Genomic DNA, 19,071 nt, shown 5'->3' with positions numbered 1-19,071 from the left:
GACAGAAGTAGCTAGGCTATTGCACTGGTAAATAGATCACATAAATTCCCATTGAGAGACTGTATAGCCTACTGATAAGCTAGCTGGCAGGCAAACTAACTTAGCTAACGTTATATTATCACCATTTTTTTCTTTTTTCTACCTGTAGGCTATAAGTTAACCCTTTGTTCACGGCCTGCTTAAACACAGCACATAAGATAGGCTATCAATCACTAACTAGAAAATGTAATTCCAGGGAATTACGAGTGCATGAAAATGCAAAAATGGCTGCTGAATGAAATATTGTTGAATATTGTCTAAAATATAATCTAAGTAAAAAGATGGAGGTAGGATAGAGAAAAAAGCTGGCGGGGAGCCATAATTGATGACAGCTTACAGTTGGAATGGCCGAACAGTTAAATAGTTTAAATAGTTAAATTATTTTATAGTAGGGTGACCAGACGTCCCCGGTTTCCGGGGACAGTCCCCGATTTCGGTGACCTGTCCCCGGCTGGAGCTGTCCCCAGAAAAGTCCCCGGTTTTCACTGTGACTGACAGACCCGAAATTGGAATAAAAAAAAGAAAGAGAACACTGACCAAACGTACAGTTGCGCACCCTTCACGTACAGGCTCAAGCCAGTCAAAGCAAGCGCTCAGCTCAGACCTCAGAGATGTTCTAGAATGCCCATATTTCTGGTAGGCTATTTCGATTGGTGGAATAGCAGCGCGGTAGAATCTTTGAAATGAAACCACTTGTGCGGGGGACTTATTAAACTATTCATCACGAACGTGCCAGCTGCTCAAGTCCAGGTTAAACTAAAATTGCGGAGTACTCTTCACACAGATAGCATAGGCTACATATCATACGCAGATATCACGTGAACGGTCGGAATCTAAGCTTTCCAATGATATTAGCGCCAAGTTGCTGTGATAAATGGTTTGCGAGAAAATTAACTAACTTATGTAACAACTCTAGCGTATGCCTACAACAAGCGGTTCCTGAGTAGTCCGGTTTTGAAATTGCAACAAATTTCTACATGGTCTCCAACTTTGGGCCAAAATTATAATGTATACCTATTCTCATGTAAACTATGTATGTCAGTACAAACTTTTTTGTAAATTGTTTAGCCATAGGCCTATCCCACCATAATGGTTGTCATTTGCCCGATTCCAGACAATCACCTACAAATATCAATGTAGCCTATATTTCTACTGGTATGCTTCCTAGTGACAAAAATATAAAGGAAAGAAAAATCATGAGACGAGAGTTATTTTTTCTTGATATAAGACTGACAACACATAGGCCCTATTAGGCTACCTAAGACAAATATTATCATACATTCTCAGATCACAGACTGTCCTGAAAAAAAGAAGATAGGCATTACAATGACCAAGATAACTAGCTAGATTAACTATCTGAACAACACGCCACTAGGATATCATTTTATGGAGTGCTGAAATGTAGCCAATACTATTTTGGACCTTTAACTGTGAAACTGAAGAAAATATGCTTTGTGGTTGGGCAATATCATAACTTACTGCAATATTATAATTATTCCACCTGTATGTGCATGGTTAAAATTCTGAAGTGCAAGTTTAGGCTACAGCACAAATATTTCCATCCATAGATAATGAAGTCTAACCTCTGAATTTCTTTTCAAAGTGCACCAGATTGATGCATTTAAACGTTAAAATATACCAAATTTTCTAGTGCAGCTCTAGTGACGCCCGGGACAGTGTCCCCGTTTTAAGTTGACAAAGATTAAAATATTACATGTTTTACGCTTCTCAACTGAAAATGTCCCCGGATTTTGTCTCAGAAATCTGGTCACCTTATTTTATAGCAAATTATTGTATTGAGGACTTATTTTGAAGTTGAAGTTGTGGGCAGAGGAAACAGTTGGCGGGAGTCATAGTTGATGACAACTGACAGTTTGAAAGGCTGAACAGTTAAATAGTTGGATAGTTAAAATGGTTAAATTATTTAAAATGGAATTATTGTAGTGAGGAGTTTTACTTTCAAACAGTTGTGGGCAGAGGAAACAGTTGACGGGAGTCAAAGTTGATGACAACTGACTGTTGCTAGAGTAGTTATGGTGGTTGCTAAGTTAATGTTGGTTGCTAGGTTTTAACTGTGAATGTGGTTGCTAGGCTGTTGCTAGGGTACTTGAAGTCGTTTCTAGGTTGTTGCTAGGGTGTCCATGGTAGCTACTATCAGAAATAAAGGAGTTACTACAGTGGTTTGCTAGTATAATCATGTTGGTTGCTATGGAAACTGACATAGATGCTTAATTTCAATGGTTGCTAAATTGGTTGCTAGGTAGGTGGTGGTTTAATATAGTAGGCTAGAGGCATAGTTGATGATAACTGACAGTTGGAATAGTTGAAAAGTTAAATAGTTGGATAGTTTAAATGGTCAAATTATTTAATAGGGAATTATTGTAGTGGAGACTTATTTTGAAACAGTTGTGGGCAGAGGAAGCAGTTAAACAGGATCTGTAGTCTTAATAGAGCCAGATTGTATGCTTAAAGTGGGTATGTCAGGTTAAAAAAAATTTTTGACAAATGAAGGGACATGAAGCAAGATAGTAGTGAGTAGTGATTTTTCTTGAAAAATCAACTTGAAATACAATAGAACAATATTTACAGTTATTTTTATAACTGAATTTATGAACATTCCAGGACACATTCCAGAAACAAATGATGACCTCATAAGAGGGAGTCCAGCAAAGTTGGTCAATTAAAACTTCTTAAAAGATCTTAAAATGTGATGAAGATGATATGGGTAAGTAGCAATGCTTGAAGTCGCCACATATGCCAGTTGTGTCACTTGCCATCACATAGGCCATTATATAGCCTAAACTAAGTAGAATCAGTAAGCAACTCATTAGTCTGTGTTCAGCCAACCATGGGCATATATGCTTTTCTTTAGAGACCTGACTATAAAACCATCAGTGTATATGTGCTACCACACATTTGCTCTTTATATATATACATCTGCTTATCAACTAATGTTAGCTATAGACAGACTATTAATTTGCTTACTGATTCTACTTAAGTTGTTGTATATGAAAGCCTATGTTATGGCAAATGACACAACTGCCATTTTGAAGCCATGATACATACTAATAGTGATCCGATCCTACTCACACCCCTAATCAATTTCTCACTGATGATTTGATGGCCATGATTTACCTAAATTTTGTAGCCTATTTGTCTTTACTTTGTCCCTGCCAGTCAGGCTCATGCTTATGAACCACTGGTATGTCAAAGAGAACATTTTTGGCCTTATCAGAGTAAAAGAAAATGCACTTAAAACCCATTCCCCCCTATGCTCAACTTTGCTGGACTCCCTCTTATGAGGTCATCACTGTGTCTGGAATGTTCATAAATTCCGTTATAAAAATAACTGTAAATATTGTTCTATTGCATTTAAAGTTGTTTTTTCAAGAAAAATCACTACTCACTACTATCTTGCTTCATGTCCCTTCTCTGATAATACCAAAGATTGTTAAGGCGGAGCAAGATACTCGTCGTAGTTCATGTCTATGGGCGTGAAATGGGGATCGAATCCTGTCTGCATAAAGAGGCGTGTCGATGACGTATTGATGCCCCATGCTTCTCCTTAGGTATAGGTCTTAATAAGTTTGAGTTTGGAAATAGATCGCTTAGCTGTTGCCACAGTCACAGGCAATGTCAGAAACATGAGTACACTTCCCCGAATGTGGATGTTACACTGTCTTAATCTACCACCAGCATTTTGGCAAGTTGAAAAATAGATGACTTCTGTGAAATCTCTGCTTTAAAGCAAGACCTGAATGAGAGGAGTTGTGTTGGGAATGTCAGTGCAATGTCCCTGCTATAATGGTCGGACAAACGTCTTGCATTTTCAAGAAGTTCATCATCACCTGCGAGTTGAAGGGTCATACGTAAAGACTCAAACACATGACAAGTTTCCCGCATACTTGCAAATCTTTGGGAGAGCTGACTGATTATGATGTCCAGAGTTGCATTAAATACCTGCACTTTGAAGTATCTCTCTGCATCGGTTAAGCGCTCATCTTCCGATAGATCGTCAAAGTGACGCTTCACTCTCCGTGCTCTAACATTCTAAAGTTCTAAAAAAAATTTTTTAAAAAGGAGGCAGGGCGGGGGTAGCGACGGGCCCCCGGAAGGTCACGGGCCCTGGTGCGACTGCACTTGCTGCACCTACTATAGTTACGCCACTGCTTATAGCCTATGATCTCTGTGTAGACAATAGCTTAATGAAAACTGAAAAGATTTACCTGTCTGTGCCCTGGCTACAGTAGGCCTACATGCACTATTGAATTTTCAGAACCAAGGAGAGAAATGAGAAAAAATGCGTTACAGCTCTGTCTGCTATTTACACCCATTCTTCTTGATACATAATGAATAAATATGAACATTTATATAATGTTTATCAGTACATTAGACTACTTTGCAAATTGCTAAACCATATAATAGCCTGTCCCACCATCATCATTGAAATAGCATAATGCTAGAATTTAAAAATAAAAATGTACAGCTGATGTCAGATGATTAAAGATTTATAGGCTAGGTAATAGGAATTATTTTGATATAATTTGCATGTAGCCTATGTATTCTCTATTGGGTTGTAATCAAAATTAAGTTTTAAATAAAGTTAACACGTTTTCAGAAAATTTTGTTCCATGTGCCCTTTATTTAAATTTGAGCCCCTGACCCTTCAAAGGTCTCTGCACGCCCCTGTGTAAGAAATTAGGCCTCATGGTGACATGATAGTTTTATTGTGTGTTTGTGCAGACTCGTGATGCCAATAGCCAAGGCAACCGACCGATGGCTGAGAAGAACTCCCAAACAGCACGGAAACTGAACCACGCCGGCCTCGGCATTGGCCTCACCATCATCATCCTCTACATTGTCTACACTATTGTCTTATCCAGTTATTAGTCCTCTTCCGGAAAGTTCCAAAGGGATGGCTGTGTTTCCTGCACAGCAAACAAAAAGGATTACTTGTTATGTCTTCATATACGACTTAGTACACACCGTCTTGTAGGTTTATCTAAGGTGACAGTTTTTGCCAAAATATGACATGTCATTATTCACATGGACCAGGATGATGTATAAGTACATCATGAAACATGTTGTCTTTAGAAGTGCCATTGTCTGGGCAGTGGTCTTCTGACCACTCGGAGTGTTGTTGAGGTATCTTTCTTACATCACTTACATTGGTCTTCTGAACAGTTCATTTCCAATTCCTTTCCAAAGACTCTTGTTCATATATGTATAGGTTATAACAATAACTGATCATATGCATTTGTTTGTATGCCTTATGTCTGTTCAAATTATTCTGCGATATTCATTTTGATGTTAAAATGGCATCCAAAAAGTAGTGTCCTGATGTTTAGTCGAAAATTATAGCATCACATTCTAAACTATTGAAGACTATGTAAGATATTTTTTTAATTTCAAAATATGTATCTCCCTTTACAATGTCACATGTTTTTGTATAGATACTATGAATGTTATTTTATTTCTTAGGGCAGAATATTATTAGATCATAGATCATTGATAATAGACTGAACTAAACATTCATCTGCTCCCTTTCTGCACACCTTGCACATGTATTCTGTCTAACATGCTGTGTATTTTTGTGTAAAATAAATAAACACACAATAATGCATGCAAGTGTAAGTGTATTGGCATCTTTTGAAAGAAACGGATATACTTGTGACATCAGTATATCCTCTGTGTTCCCATTCCTTCCTCATAAAATTGATGTTCTAAAACTGGTAGTTCCACTAGAGCGTTGTGCGAAAAGAGGGTGGGAATAGTGCAATAAGTATAAGTAAGTATATATACTCTTGATCGCGTGAGGGAAATTTGGTCTATGCCTTTATCCCAATCCGTGAATTAGTGAAACACACAGTAAACACACAGTGAGGTGAAGCACACACTAATCCCGGCGCATTGAGCTGCCTGCAACAACAGCGGCGCTCGGGGAGCAGTGAGGGGTTAGGTGCCTTGCTCAAGGGCACTTCAGCCGTGCCTACTGGTCAGGGTTCGAACCGGCAACCCTCCGGCAATAGACTAAGGTTTAAGATTAAAAATGAAACGAGTGAAAACATGACCAGCATTGGTTTATGCAGCAGATGAAGGATGAAGAGATGAAGTGCAGGAGCTTGCATAAGCTCGGAGCTTGCATAAGCTCAGTTCTTGCGATGCAAGAATGTGGTGCAAATGTGGTGTAAGCACCCGTGGTTTTATGCTAATTTGACAAACGATGCGAATCGAGACGACTGCCGAGTCTACCATGATGAGGCCTATATGTCGATGTCGATTGAGAAGTGTTCTGCTTACTAAGAAGCAAGGCCGTAGTCATGATGTCAACATTGGGGGGGACCAAATCTGTGGCGGGGTTTGGGGGACCCCCAAACACAATTTCAATACATTTCCTTGCATGCAAAAAAAATTATTAATAATCACAAACAAGTAATTAGTTAACTTAGTCAATTAGGGTATTCCAAACTGTTGACGGACATAGGCATAGGGGCCATAAGACAGGGGGGTCCGGGGGCTTGCACCCCCGGAAGATTTTTTAAAAATGACCCTTAAATGATGGCTTCTAGTAAGTTTTGTGGAAAGAGAAGAGAAGGGTGGAGAAGAAGCAACTTCACAGGCAGTTAATTGAATTGTGAACCATTGTTTAGGCCTGGCTATCCCGTAAATCCCATACACAGAATGAATACCATTAAGGCAAAGCACCTGGTTGAACCCATTGAACACAGAGCTGCTGAAAGAATGCTTGCAGAGCTCAGAACCAGGGTTAACTAACCAGCAGCAGACCTAAGGGCACAACATAACTTAAAACAAGACAAAATACAATCAACAGATACATAGCTGGAGTACACTGGCACTTATGGATGGTCGCTGAGGATGAAGCAAATAACTTAAATAAAGACAAGAGATAGAAGAGTAATCCTCATCATGCTGACTGAGTGAAATAAGATTAAATGTGAAACAAAGCACTGCTCCAGAGCAAAGAGTAAAAGGGTGTTTAGTATATGTGAACCAGCACCACAGTCCCTGTAAAGAAGTAGATACAGTTGTGCTCATAAGTTTACATACCCTGTACATACACATGCTAAAGTTGACTAAAAAGAGGAATAAAAAAATCTTCTTTTGGAAATTGATCTAATGCCTTAATTAAAACAAATAGGAAATAGCCAACCTTTAATGACACCAATTCATTCTTTGTGAATGAATAATGTATTGTAAATAAATAAATGTTCTTCCATAAAATACAGGGGCTCATAAGTATACATACCTCTATGTTAAATTTCCATTGAGACAGGCAGATTTTTATTTTTAAAAGCCAGTTATTTCATGGATCCAGGATACTATGCATCCTGATAAATTTCCCTTGGCCTTTGGATTTAAAATAGCCCACATCATCACATACCCTTCACCATACCTAGAGATTGGCATGGTTTTATTTCAGTTAGCCTAATAGCTGGTTTGATTTGCATTGCAGGCACGTGCAGAGAAGGGGGGCTACAGGGGCTCTAGCACCTGCCCTTTTGCCCCTTTGATGTCCAAGTGCCCTTTTGACAAGACCCGTTTTTTACTTTTTAAAATGTGTAATACTTCCGCTAGTTCCAACGTGAATATTCGCTAAAATGTCTCATTAATAGTATGTGAAATGAGAAATTTACAAAAATAAAAAAATTCTGTGTTAATTGAAATGCCTTGCGGCCACCAATCCGTGACGTCATACATTCAGTGAACTCTCAGAAGGTGCACGCAGGCATAGTGCTGCAGGAGACGTTTGGAAGCACGGTAAGGTCACTTGGCTGTTAGCCTATCTGAACATGCAATAGTATTCAGCTTAGAGATCAAATGTAGAATAAAATGTTTAAAGTTGTTTCATGTTTAATGAAGTAGGCTATCAAACCCGTTTTAACCATGTCATGGTCCATCCATTTCAATAACCTGGCAGCTTCGAAAATGTAAGGCTGAACGTTCATAACATATTCTGTTTAGGTTACTATGTTATAGTAGCTTAGGGTAGTAGACCTAGTTCATAAAACAGAGTAGGCAAACCTTTTCTAAATCGTCATAAGCCGACGAAATAGGCTATGTAGTTGTTTAACTCAGTGTTTTTCAACCACTGTGCCGGGGCACACTAGTGTGCCGTGAGAGATCATCAGGTGTGCCGCAGAAAATTACCCAAATGTCACTCACTGGTCCAGAAAAGCAACTGTTGCATCAAATAATTTATAACCACATGCTCTCATTGATTGTATGATTGCACTATTTGTGGTATGCAGGCATTGTACAATGGGGGCCCCATATCCAATATTCACAGAATCATCACATATCCAGTTCATAACAACAATTAAATTAGATATAGTCATCTACAAATGAAACAGAGGGCGCTTGTTTTATTGAGCAGGTATTGCATAGAAGCCATAATAAGGCCATATCTGTGTATTATTTGAAATTTTAGGCTAATGGTATGTTTATTTTTTCTTCACACAGGATGTTAATGTGCCGTGGGACATTTTAAGTGTCAAAAGTGTGCCGTGGCACAAAAAAGGTTGAAAAACACTGGTTTAACTAACCCAACTCTACACGTCGTTCTCCGTTTACAGTAGGCTACATTACGGTCATTTCACTCAGTGGCCACACGCACAGCACGTGAATCTGCAAGACACCAGCTTGCTAATAGTGGTAGTTCACTGTGATAAATATTAAAATTATAGCCGGACTAGGCAATAACATATTTGCTATGTAGTTGTTTAACTAACCCAACTGCACACGTCGTTCTCCGTTTACAGTAGGCTACATTACGGTCATTTCACTCAGTGGCCACACGCACAGCACGTGAATCTGCAAGACACCAGCTTGCTAATAGTGGTAGTTCACTGTGATAAATATTAAAATTATAGCCGGACTAGGCAATAACATATTTGCTGCCGCGAGGGTGCGTCTAGATTTCTAGGCTATTAAAATTAGCTTTGAATTTAATCAATAAGATGCAGCCTTATAGCCTATGATCTCTGTGTAGACAATAGCCTAATGAAAACTGAAAAGATTTATCTGTCTGTGCCCTGGCTACAGTAGGCCTACAGTACATGCACTCCTATTGAATTTTCAGAACCAAGGAGAAAAATGAGAAAAATGTGTTACAGCTCTGTCTGCTATTTACACCCATTCTTCTTGATACATAATGAATAAATATGAACATTTATAAAATGTTTATCAGTACATTAGACTACTTTGCAAATTGCTAAACCATATAATAGCCTGTCATACCATCATCATTGAAATAGCATAATGCTAGAATAAAAAATAAAATAAAAAAAAAAGTCCAGCTGATGTCAGATGATTAAGATTTATAGGCTAGGGAATAGGATTTTTTTTATATAATTTGCATGTAGCCTATGTGTTCTCTATTGGGTTGTAATCAAAATTAAGTTTTAAATAAAGTTAATACGTTTTCAGAAAATTTTGTTCCATGTGCCTTTTTTTAAATTTGAGCCCCTGCCCCTTCAAAAGGTCTCTGCACGCCCCTGTTACATTTTAACGGGCCAAAGTTGATGAGCTGTTGTCCGTTATTGTTCGTGCAAATATAGGCTGATTCACGTTCCCTTGCATTGTGTAACTGAGGTCCATGGCTAGTCTGGTCTTCACCAGACCAAGCTCAATCTTTTAAGAAATCAAAAAATAAATAGCGGGCAGATCAGGCTGGGTTCACCCAGCCTAGACCATAGGCACCCGATATTGTTTAATTTTCCGATTGAGATATCCACGCTCTGGCTATTCTAAATGCAAAAATGCATCAGGGAGTTATGACAAAACTGTAACTAACAAACTAGATCCTAATAGAAAGCTGTTAGCTTCCCTAAGCTACAGGTAGGCTTATAAGGTAGGCCTATTTACAACATAAATTGTCAATAGGCTATGCTGGCGACACAAATAAAATCTCATTTGGAAACCAATGGCTTACGCCTTTTAGTATTAAGCGGAGTTAAACTGCCATATCGTGGCGAAAAGTTGTAATAAAATTCACGCAGCTCCATGAGTTAAGGAAAGCGCGAATGAAGTAGCCACTTCTAAATGGGACCCCCTACACAGTAGCTTAAGGTGTGTTGCTAAAGCAGCCATAATGAAATGAAGGTGTCGTTGTTTGGATACTTCACACACACGTGCTTTTTAATTTCACAGACTACAACTACCAACTACCATCAACCCTGCACACACTTAAAACAAAATAAACAGGCGTCTCAGTCTCACGCATGTATAGGCAAAACTGTATCAGACCGGTGTAACGTTGGTAAATCTTCCATTGCACAGAATGATTTTTGTAGCACGTGCAACAAATGACAGTCGAAAGATACAATTACAGTGCTGCTATCAATTTGCCTGGTATAACCGCATTTATAGTTTTCTGCAAATGCAATCAATCAAATTGGCCTCCATCACTCAACCAACGCTAACGGTAACATTACCTAGGTCCTTATTGATATTATAAGATTAACTTACCTGCAGTAAAAAACAAGAATATCCGATAAACATCCTCAGATTTATTTCGGCTTCAAGAAGAAATGGGAATTACATTTCATGTGAACATCATCCTATCCTTATTAGACGTTCTCTGCTGTAAACTACAGTCCTTTTAGGAAGCATCCATTGTTTTTCCAACCCACTTTTAACTTCCAACAAAATTACGTCTCACTGCAACGATGCGCCATCTAGTGGACAAACGACTACTTATTGCCAATACTGGAAATGCAGCCATGATGATGATGATGAATATTTATTTTGGCTTTCTTCTTAAATCCTACTGAATTTGTAATTATGTATCGGCCGTTCTAATACCGATAGTATGTGGGTGCCTGTGTGTGTGTGCATGTGTATATGTGTGCACCGGCATCTACAGGCCAATGAGTGTACAGTCACTAAATGTACACATAACCTAATTTTTTTTAGACCCCCCCATGGATGAAATTCTACGAAACTTGGCATACCCCCAGAGAATGCCAGGTCAATCATACACATACAATTTGGTGCAGTTCTGAACATCTTAACTGAAGATAGGGGCGATTAAAGCAGAATAATATTGCATTTTAATTTTTTACCGGGGGGGTGCAAATCACAAATAAGTGATTATGGGCCAGATTGATGTGGGCCCTTGAGACCAACATACCATTAAAGATTCTTCATCCTCAGTGCCACGGTTCAGGTAGTTATTTAGGAAAAACTGCTTTTTTTGCGGTTCGGGGGGCCCAGCACGGCAGGGGAGTGGCCCACGGGGACGAAACAAAATTGTTCCGTAAAAGTGTAGTGGGGCTACATACCCACCAAATTTCATGTGCCCCGGTGGTTCGGTGTTCCCGGGTATCGTTGACCAAAAATTCAGGAAGTAGATGACGGGGAAAAAAAAAACAAAAAACAAAACTTTGACAATCCCTATATGACCGCTTCGCTAGCTTCGCTAGCGGCGGTCATAATTAACCACGCAAGCAACATTTTGTCTTGCATTAGGTGACACAAATGATATTGCTTTTATCTTATAACTCCTTGTCTGAGCGACTACCAGGCCTATGGGTTTGAAAAGTCAAATGTTCCCTGACAAAGACATTCGAAAATTAAGAATGTTTTTGACTTGAAAAATACACAAATTTTTGCAAACTCCCTTCATTCAACCCTTGAAGACATCGCGGTCTGGTGCGCTAAAATATAGATTGTTTCTTCTGTCGTAGGCTATGTTATGACCCGGCTCAAAGGCCATGGCAAAAGATGAAGGACGCAGAGTTTAAAGCCAAAATAATAAGTAATTTATTATAATGGTAACGCAAGAGGACAGACTAAACCGTAGAGTGTGGAAGTCAGTAGTGTAAAGTAAGTGTGTGGATGCATGGACAATGGATTAAGCGTGTTGCATGCAAAAAAGCAATTGGGCAAAAGAAAAGAAGCTCCAACGGGTAACAGGGTGGAAGCCGTTTTTAAAGGGCGTGGAGACACCGGGCCCAGGTGTCACCAATTCCACAGATGGTCTGCAGCCACGCCTACAAGAAAGACACACAGGGCACAGAGCAAGACAGACGCAGACAAGGGCAGCAGACCATCACACCCCCTCCCACAAAAGCGGGCTCCTTACTGGAGTCCCGCCCACAATACAGGGCTGTCAAAACATTAGTCATCCCATCAAAACTAAACATAATATAAATAGAAATTCCCCATAACCTTTGGAGTACCACATTAGAACAGCTACCCATCCAATCCCCCTTAATTTATAAACTGCAACCTGAAGGTGTTCGACGTCCATTCACATTCAACCTCTCCCCAACTCGGCAACCGGTGCACCTAGGAAGCATATTTAAGAGTACAGGAAAAAGGGATAGAATAGTGAGAACAGCAAAGACCGCTACACCTCGGGAGCCCTAGACAACGCATCTGCCACCACGTTGTCGGTTCCCTTGATGTAGCGGATCTCCAGACAATACGATTGCAGAAAAAGACACCATCTACTTAATCTCATGTTGGGACAGTTTAAAGAATTAAGAAATGTGAGTGGATAATGATCTGTGAAAACCATTACAGGCGTACTTCCACCAACATACACATCAAAATGTCTCAAAGCTAGAACCAACGCCAAAGTTCCCTTCTCCACATAAGAATAGTTACGCTGATACGAATCAAACTTTCTAAAGAAGAAACTAACAGGCCTGTCTATGCCACGATCATCCTCTTGGACCAAAACAGCTCCAGCACCCCCCAGACTAGCATCGACAAAGAGTTTAAATGGACAACCAAAACGTGGTGCTGCCAAAACTGGTGCGTCACAAAAGAGCCTCTTCACCTATTGGAAAGCAACATGACAAGCAGGAGACCAGACAAATTTTTCCTTCTCCCTCAGGAGATCAGTAAGAGGGGCCACAAAAGTAGAAAAGTCTCTACCAAAACTCCTGTAGTAGCACACCAGGCCAAGGAAACGCCTCAACTTTTTTTTAGTTGTTGGTGCAGGAAACTGCTTAACAGCTTGAACCATAGCCGTAGGTGGCAACATGATGGGGAACAGAGTTTTTAAACTGTTCGAGCACAATTAGATCGCAGAGACCGTCAAAATCAGAGACCTCGACAGAAGCACACCAGCGGTTAAAAAAAATTGTTAAATCCTGTGCAAACTCTAAATGGCTCTGTTTTGGACCTCAACCGGGCCCAGGTGTCACCAATTCCACAGATGGTCTGCAGCCACGCCTACAAGAAAGACACACAGGGCACAGAGCAAGACAGACGCAGACAAGGGCAGCAGACCATCACAGCTACCATTTCATTTCTAAGAATTTAGGTCTACTAGACCTACAATAACGTCATCACCAAATACATCTTTTATTTTTATTTGATCAACCACAAATAGTAGCATACTGTGCACAGTGCACTGACAGCTGTAGCAGCCTAAGGTAACCAGTTGTTTTAGATGAAGGGCAACCACTTGTTTTAGATAGGACAACGTTACTGGGTGTTGCCTACGTTATTAATTGATGGTAGCCTACAATAGTTAATTGTATCGCGTAACAGCCAGGTATTAGTTGGCTCAAGGAGTAGGGAATCAGGCTGGAGAGAGTCATGCATGTGTTGCTTTTGCGGGATCGAATCTAGTTTAATGCTAGTTTTCAAAACATATATTTATTTTTTTACATGTCTTTTGTCCGAGTGGCTGTAATGTAGCCCGAGCGCTCATGGCGTATGAAAAGCGACTTCAAACCGCCTAAAAACAACTTGTTTGTGAATGTCTGACAACAGCTGCAACGCATGCACGCGCAAGGAAACCAGTAGGTGGAGAAACCAGAAGGCACACAACACCAGCAGCAGCAGCGCTGCATCAGAGACATGTCTGGTGTGAATGCACACATGCAACCGCGACGCAGCAGACGGAACAGAGATGGAGCCTACACTCTACAGAGGTGATGGAAATTTCACCTAATCTGACATTGCTGAAAACCTAGAAGCAAAGCAGACGTAAACATTTCTACAGATGTAACGTAACAAAGATCAGTACATGTTCAGAACGGTGGCACGTACACTTTAAATCAAAAGAGGTCACTGTGGGGGAATGCATAAAATGGAGAAGCATAGTGATGTTCCCTCTTGCTACCTGATAGTGATTTGCATTCACATGAATGGCACCAACACAGGGTTCTCAAGTCTGACACACGCAATTCAACAAGCTCACACGCCACACCTTGCATTTCTCACGCAGAAATTACTAGGGATGTCAAGGTATCTGCATAATTAGTATCAATGGAGCGGATGAGGTAGGTTTTGGTGCATACCCAGCAAGGGATGATTCCATAGCTTCTCTTCTATCCGTCATGTCCAAATAAGCAGTGTTCCTGATGTCAAGGTATCTGCATAATATAGTACCCTAGCCCTAGAGGAGGCGCAGGGATACGAGAGGATTTCTCGCAGGGTTCAGAACTAGCGCACCACTCACCTAACCTGACTCTCGCCAGATGAATTTCGTTCCGCCTAGCTCCACTCATCCATCTGGGATCAATCCATTGAAGTGTTGCTTCAGAAGGCTGGGCCTAATCAAAAAATGCTTGCATATGATTGGATAAGCCACTTGTCCGTCATCTATTGACGTGCTACTTCAACCACTCACATCGAAGCCAACCCACCTAAATATGAAAAGTTATTTCTACTGACATGCTTCCTGGTGACATAAAAACACAAATGGTTTCCCTTGATAAGGCTGACATAAGAGACATAGGCTATACTTTCCCAGATGGGTACAAATCCCTGACTGTCCTGAAAAATAAACAAAAACAAGATATAGGATGTATAGATTACAATGACAAATTCAAGGTCTCAAAGGGTTAATGCTTATTTCCATTTTTTTCTTAAATTAGTGCAGTGTTTCTCAAACTTTTTTTCTGGTGACCCACTTTTTAAAAATGACAGACTATCGCGACCCAACTCATGACTGTGGTAGTTAACAAACTAGATCAGTGGTTCTCAAACTTTTTCTTTCATTCCCCACTTTGATCAAGGGGGCATTCTCGAGACCCACCTGTCCCTCATCGCTAAGTGGTAGGTCAAGCTTAAAATTGTCAAATTTATTGAAATAATGACAAGTTCTAAATATATCCTCTTCAACAGAGTTAAAATCAGCTGGTGCTGCAGATATAATAATAAATAAATACATAACACAGATTTCTATTTTCCAGCAACATATTAGGTAGCTTAGGCCATTTTACAGCATTGTACTATATATTAAATGAAATACCAAAATGCTGCATTAAATGGATCCATAATCCAGTCATACTGAGCACTGCTGGTTGGGAAATATTTTTGAAACAAACTTTGCAGGGATGTGATGTAGGCCTACTGTTTAATACATGGGATCACAAGAGTGCCTCCCAATCAGACGTTACAGCGATTTCGCTCAGAAATCTCAAAGGCATAATACTGTCGCGATCAAGGCGCCTGCATACTCTAGTTTTTTTTTGGTGAATGCAGTAATCTTATTTGCTAGGTGAGGTAGGTGCTTGTCTTTGCCTTGAAAACTGGACATTTAACTCAAGCTGCACATTTTAGTGATGAGGACTGGGTGTCAAAACTCGCTTACCTGTGTGACATATTCGGGTTGCTTAATGACATCAACCTGTCACTCCAGGGGAGAATGACGACTGTCTTTAAACTGGCAGATAAAGTCGTTGCATTTAAAGCCAAGCTTGATTTGTGGGGGGGACGAGTGGACCGGGGTGTATTTGATATGTTCCAAACAGTAGTGGGGGTTTTGGGAGAGACTGAGGCAGGGCCCTTTCTCTCGCAGCTGGTGCGCGATCACCTTGTTGCGCTTTCAAATGAGTTTGATCGTTACTTCCCATCCTCCAAAGATCCACGGCAAACCAATGAGTGGGTCCGCAACCCATTTGTCAATATCCCGAATAGTCCTAACTTGTCAGCGCAGGAGGAAGAGCAGTTGATCGAAATTGCAAATGACGGTGGTATTAAGAGTGTCTATAAGAAAACCTCTCTGGCGGGTTTTTGGATCAAAAACAAAGCAGAATATCCCGAGATAGCCGTAAAAGCGCTGAAAACGTTGCTACCATTTCTCACCACCTATATGCGAGGCCGGGTTTTCGGCAATGACTGCAACTAAGACCAAATTGGGCAATCGACTGGACATTTCAAACACACTGAGGGTGTCACTGTCTTCCATCACCCCCAGATGGAACCTTCTTGTTGCAGGGAAACAAGCAGGGCTCCCACTGATTATATTCGTAATGCACGTTTAGTTCCCATGTTTTGTTCCCATATTTTGTTAAGCATGTTCACACTTATAGATGTAGCTTCAAGTTGTTCAATTTTCACTTCTTCAAGTTCACGTTTTTTACATGTTTAAGAGATCGTTACCTTTACTGTTCATACATAACTGGAGCTAGTTCTTTTCAAGTAATGCATGCACAACACATATGGAACATGGAACCCCCCCCCGCCGGTCCCTGAAAAAAAAATAGGAATCAAACAGGTCCATGGTACATAAAAGGTTGGGGACCCCTGCATTAGTGAACGTGCTTGCAGATTCAAACATGCGCTCTTCCTCCAAGAAGAGGCGACTCGGAGCTCAAACACGCGCGACAGCACTTTACCTCGGGAAAGCCACCTTGCCTCGCTGTGAAACAGTACAGCCTTTTGGTCAGCTACCATCTCTAAGCAAAGTGCGGAGAATAGACGCGCTTTTAAGGGCCGGGTTTTGATGAAATTCACCACTCTCACAACAACGTTCAAAATCTCATGTAGGTCGGGACTAACTAAGCTGCCTTGACACGAGCGCTTCCCTGTGAATAACACAGTGCGTCCATTGCGCATCGGGTGCTACCTGGGCCCAGGCTACAGATAAATAAATAAAAAAACTCCTGTTTTTCACGTCAGTTCGCGCCCCACCTGGCATGTCTCCGCAACCCAGTAGTGGGTCGCGACCCACAGTTTGAGAAACGCTGAATTAGTGAGTGAGTGGACCCCCCCCAGAGAACCCTGCACCAACATAAAATGTAGAAGTATAGTGATAGTAGCAAAGTCCTTTTAGGCAAGTCCCTCCACTCTGCGGCCATATCGCAACGCTTTTTGGGCACTCATCGGGCATCCTTTTCGGCAGAAATGCGCATGCACTAGGCTTCACGACACCAATCTTGCTCCAGCAGCGAATTCACAACACATGATTGGCACAACGTCTTCACAACACACCATATGATTGGCTCAATGTATTCACATGTCAACGTTTTACCGAGGAAGGGGTGGGATATGTGTAGACAACGTTACAAACTAACCCCATGCATTTCTATGGAGGATTTTTTGGAGTGCTGTGTCTCCTTATTAGAAAGTCTTTGATAGTAGTTCCCTCTTGCTACCTGACAGTGATGCATTCATGCAGCCACATAAAATTTCAGATGGTGCATGTATTGTGAGTGCCAAGCAGGAACGATTCAGATACCCTCTTCACAGTGGACTGTATGACTGAGTTTGAGCAGGGAAGTGATTTCAGTGTTTCTCTGGCCAAACACATTGTCAAGTCAAACTACAGTTTAGTAAACCTTGGGTTCTGTTTCACTCAAGAAAGGCTGCCAGACGGCTAGCCCAGAGGGCTGGAATATAATCCGTGCATGCGCGAGAATTCTGAGGAAGACTTATATCAAAACATTACCCACGTGAGTGTATCGTGTCACCGAATATAAGCCAGAGCGCGGCACACAGTAATCCTCTTTAATCTCTCACGCGATCTGATAGGTAAGACATATTTCTATAATTCAATTAGCGCGAAGTGCCTACTGACTTTGTCTGAAAGCTGGTAAATTACCCCTTTCCAGGCTATCACGCTAGCTAGGATTACTGTGCTTACTGTTTTTTTGAGGTAGCTGCAGCTACTAATAATAAGAAAACAGTCTTTTATCTATAAGTATAAGTATATATACTTTTTTGATCCCGTGAGGGAAATTTGGTCTCTGCATTTAACCCAATCGGTGAATTAGTGAAACACAAACAGCACAGAGTGAGGTGAAGCACACACCAATCCCGGCACAGTGAGCTGCCCGCCACAACGGCGGCGCTCGGGGAGCAGTGAGGGGCCAGGTGCCCTGCTCAAGGGCACCCCAGCTGTGGCCCACGGCTGCCCGCAATCTCCCCATTTGTCCGCGACTCTTACTCTATCGAGTGAGTCACTCTCCAGTGATTGTGTAGGTTGTCATACTACTTGATGTTGATATTAGCTTGCTAGATTGTACGAGTTATATAGGAGTATAATAGACTGGTGTTTAAAGTTGTAGGGGAGGTATAGAGCTTATCTAGAGAAAATATCTCTGGCTATAGCTCGCATAGGTGGCTACTGGCTCAATATCTGTGTCTTGTGGTCACGGTACCAGACTCTGATCCCAGCATTTTATTGTTGCGACTCTCACTCTATCGAGTGAGTCACTCGCCTAATTGCTTAAGGGAGGTAGAGAGTAGCTAGAAAAAATGTCTCTGACTATATCTCTCATAGGCTGCTACAAGCTCAATATCTGTGCCTTGTGGCTGCTGGTACTACTCTGAGGTGACCGTCTCTGGTACCGTTGCTATTATCGGCGCCATCTCTGGTACTACGGTGAGAAAGTTGTTGGTACCACGTCTGGTACCACTGCATCTGTGCTCGTTGCAGATAAGTGCACACTGATATCACTGTTTTTGTGTTGCTGTACCACGCCTGGTACCATTGCATGTGGCTGTTAAGTTCATTGTAACTTAGTGGTATTACTCCTCTCTTACCATGCCTGGCTTTCACAATTGCACGAACTGCAATGGTAAATTGCCGATAGAGGACAGCCACACCCTCTGTGTGGTGTGTCTTGGTCCGGAGCATGCTGTCGCCTCAAGGGCAGACCGGTCCAGCTGTCCAAGCTGTGCCCCATTCTCCACTCGCACCCTGTCAAGCCGGGTGAACAAGGTTGCTGGTGACAATGGATCTGTGTCATCAAGGGCATCTTCTGAGGTGGGTTCACAACGTTCCCACCAGGCACCTTCACTTGAGAACAAAGTCCATGA

Source organism: Alosa pseudoharengus, unplaced genomic scaffold (assembly GCF_046254945.1).
Source record: "Alosa pseudoharengus isolate Yale_2024_CS ecotype anadromous, Long Island Sound unplaced genomic scaffold, YU_APseudo_1.1 YU_APseudo_1.1_scf_12, whole genome shotgun sequence".
In the NCBI taxonomy this organism is placed as follows: Eukaryota; Metazoa; Chordata; class Actinopteri; order Clupeiformes; family Clupeidae; genus Alosa; species Alosa pseudoharengus.
The sequence above is the reverse complement of the archived record's forward strand: the minus strand, read 5'-3'. Positions refer to the sequence as shown.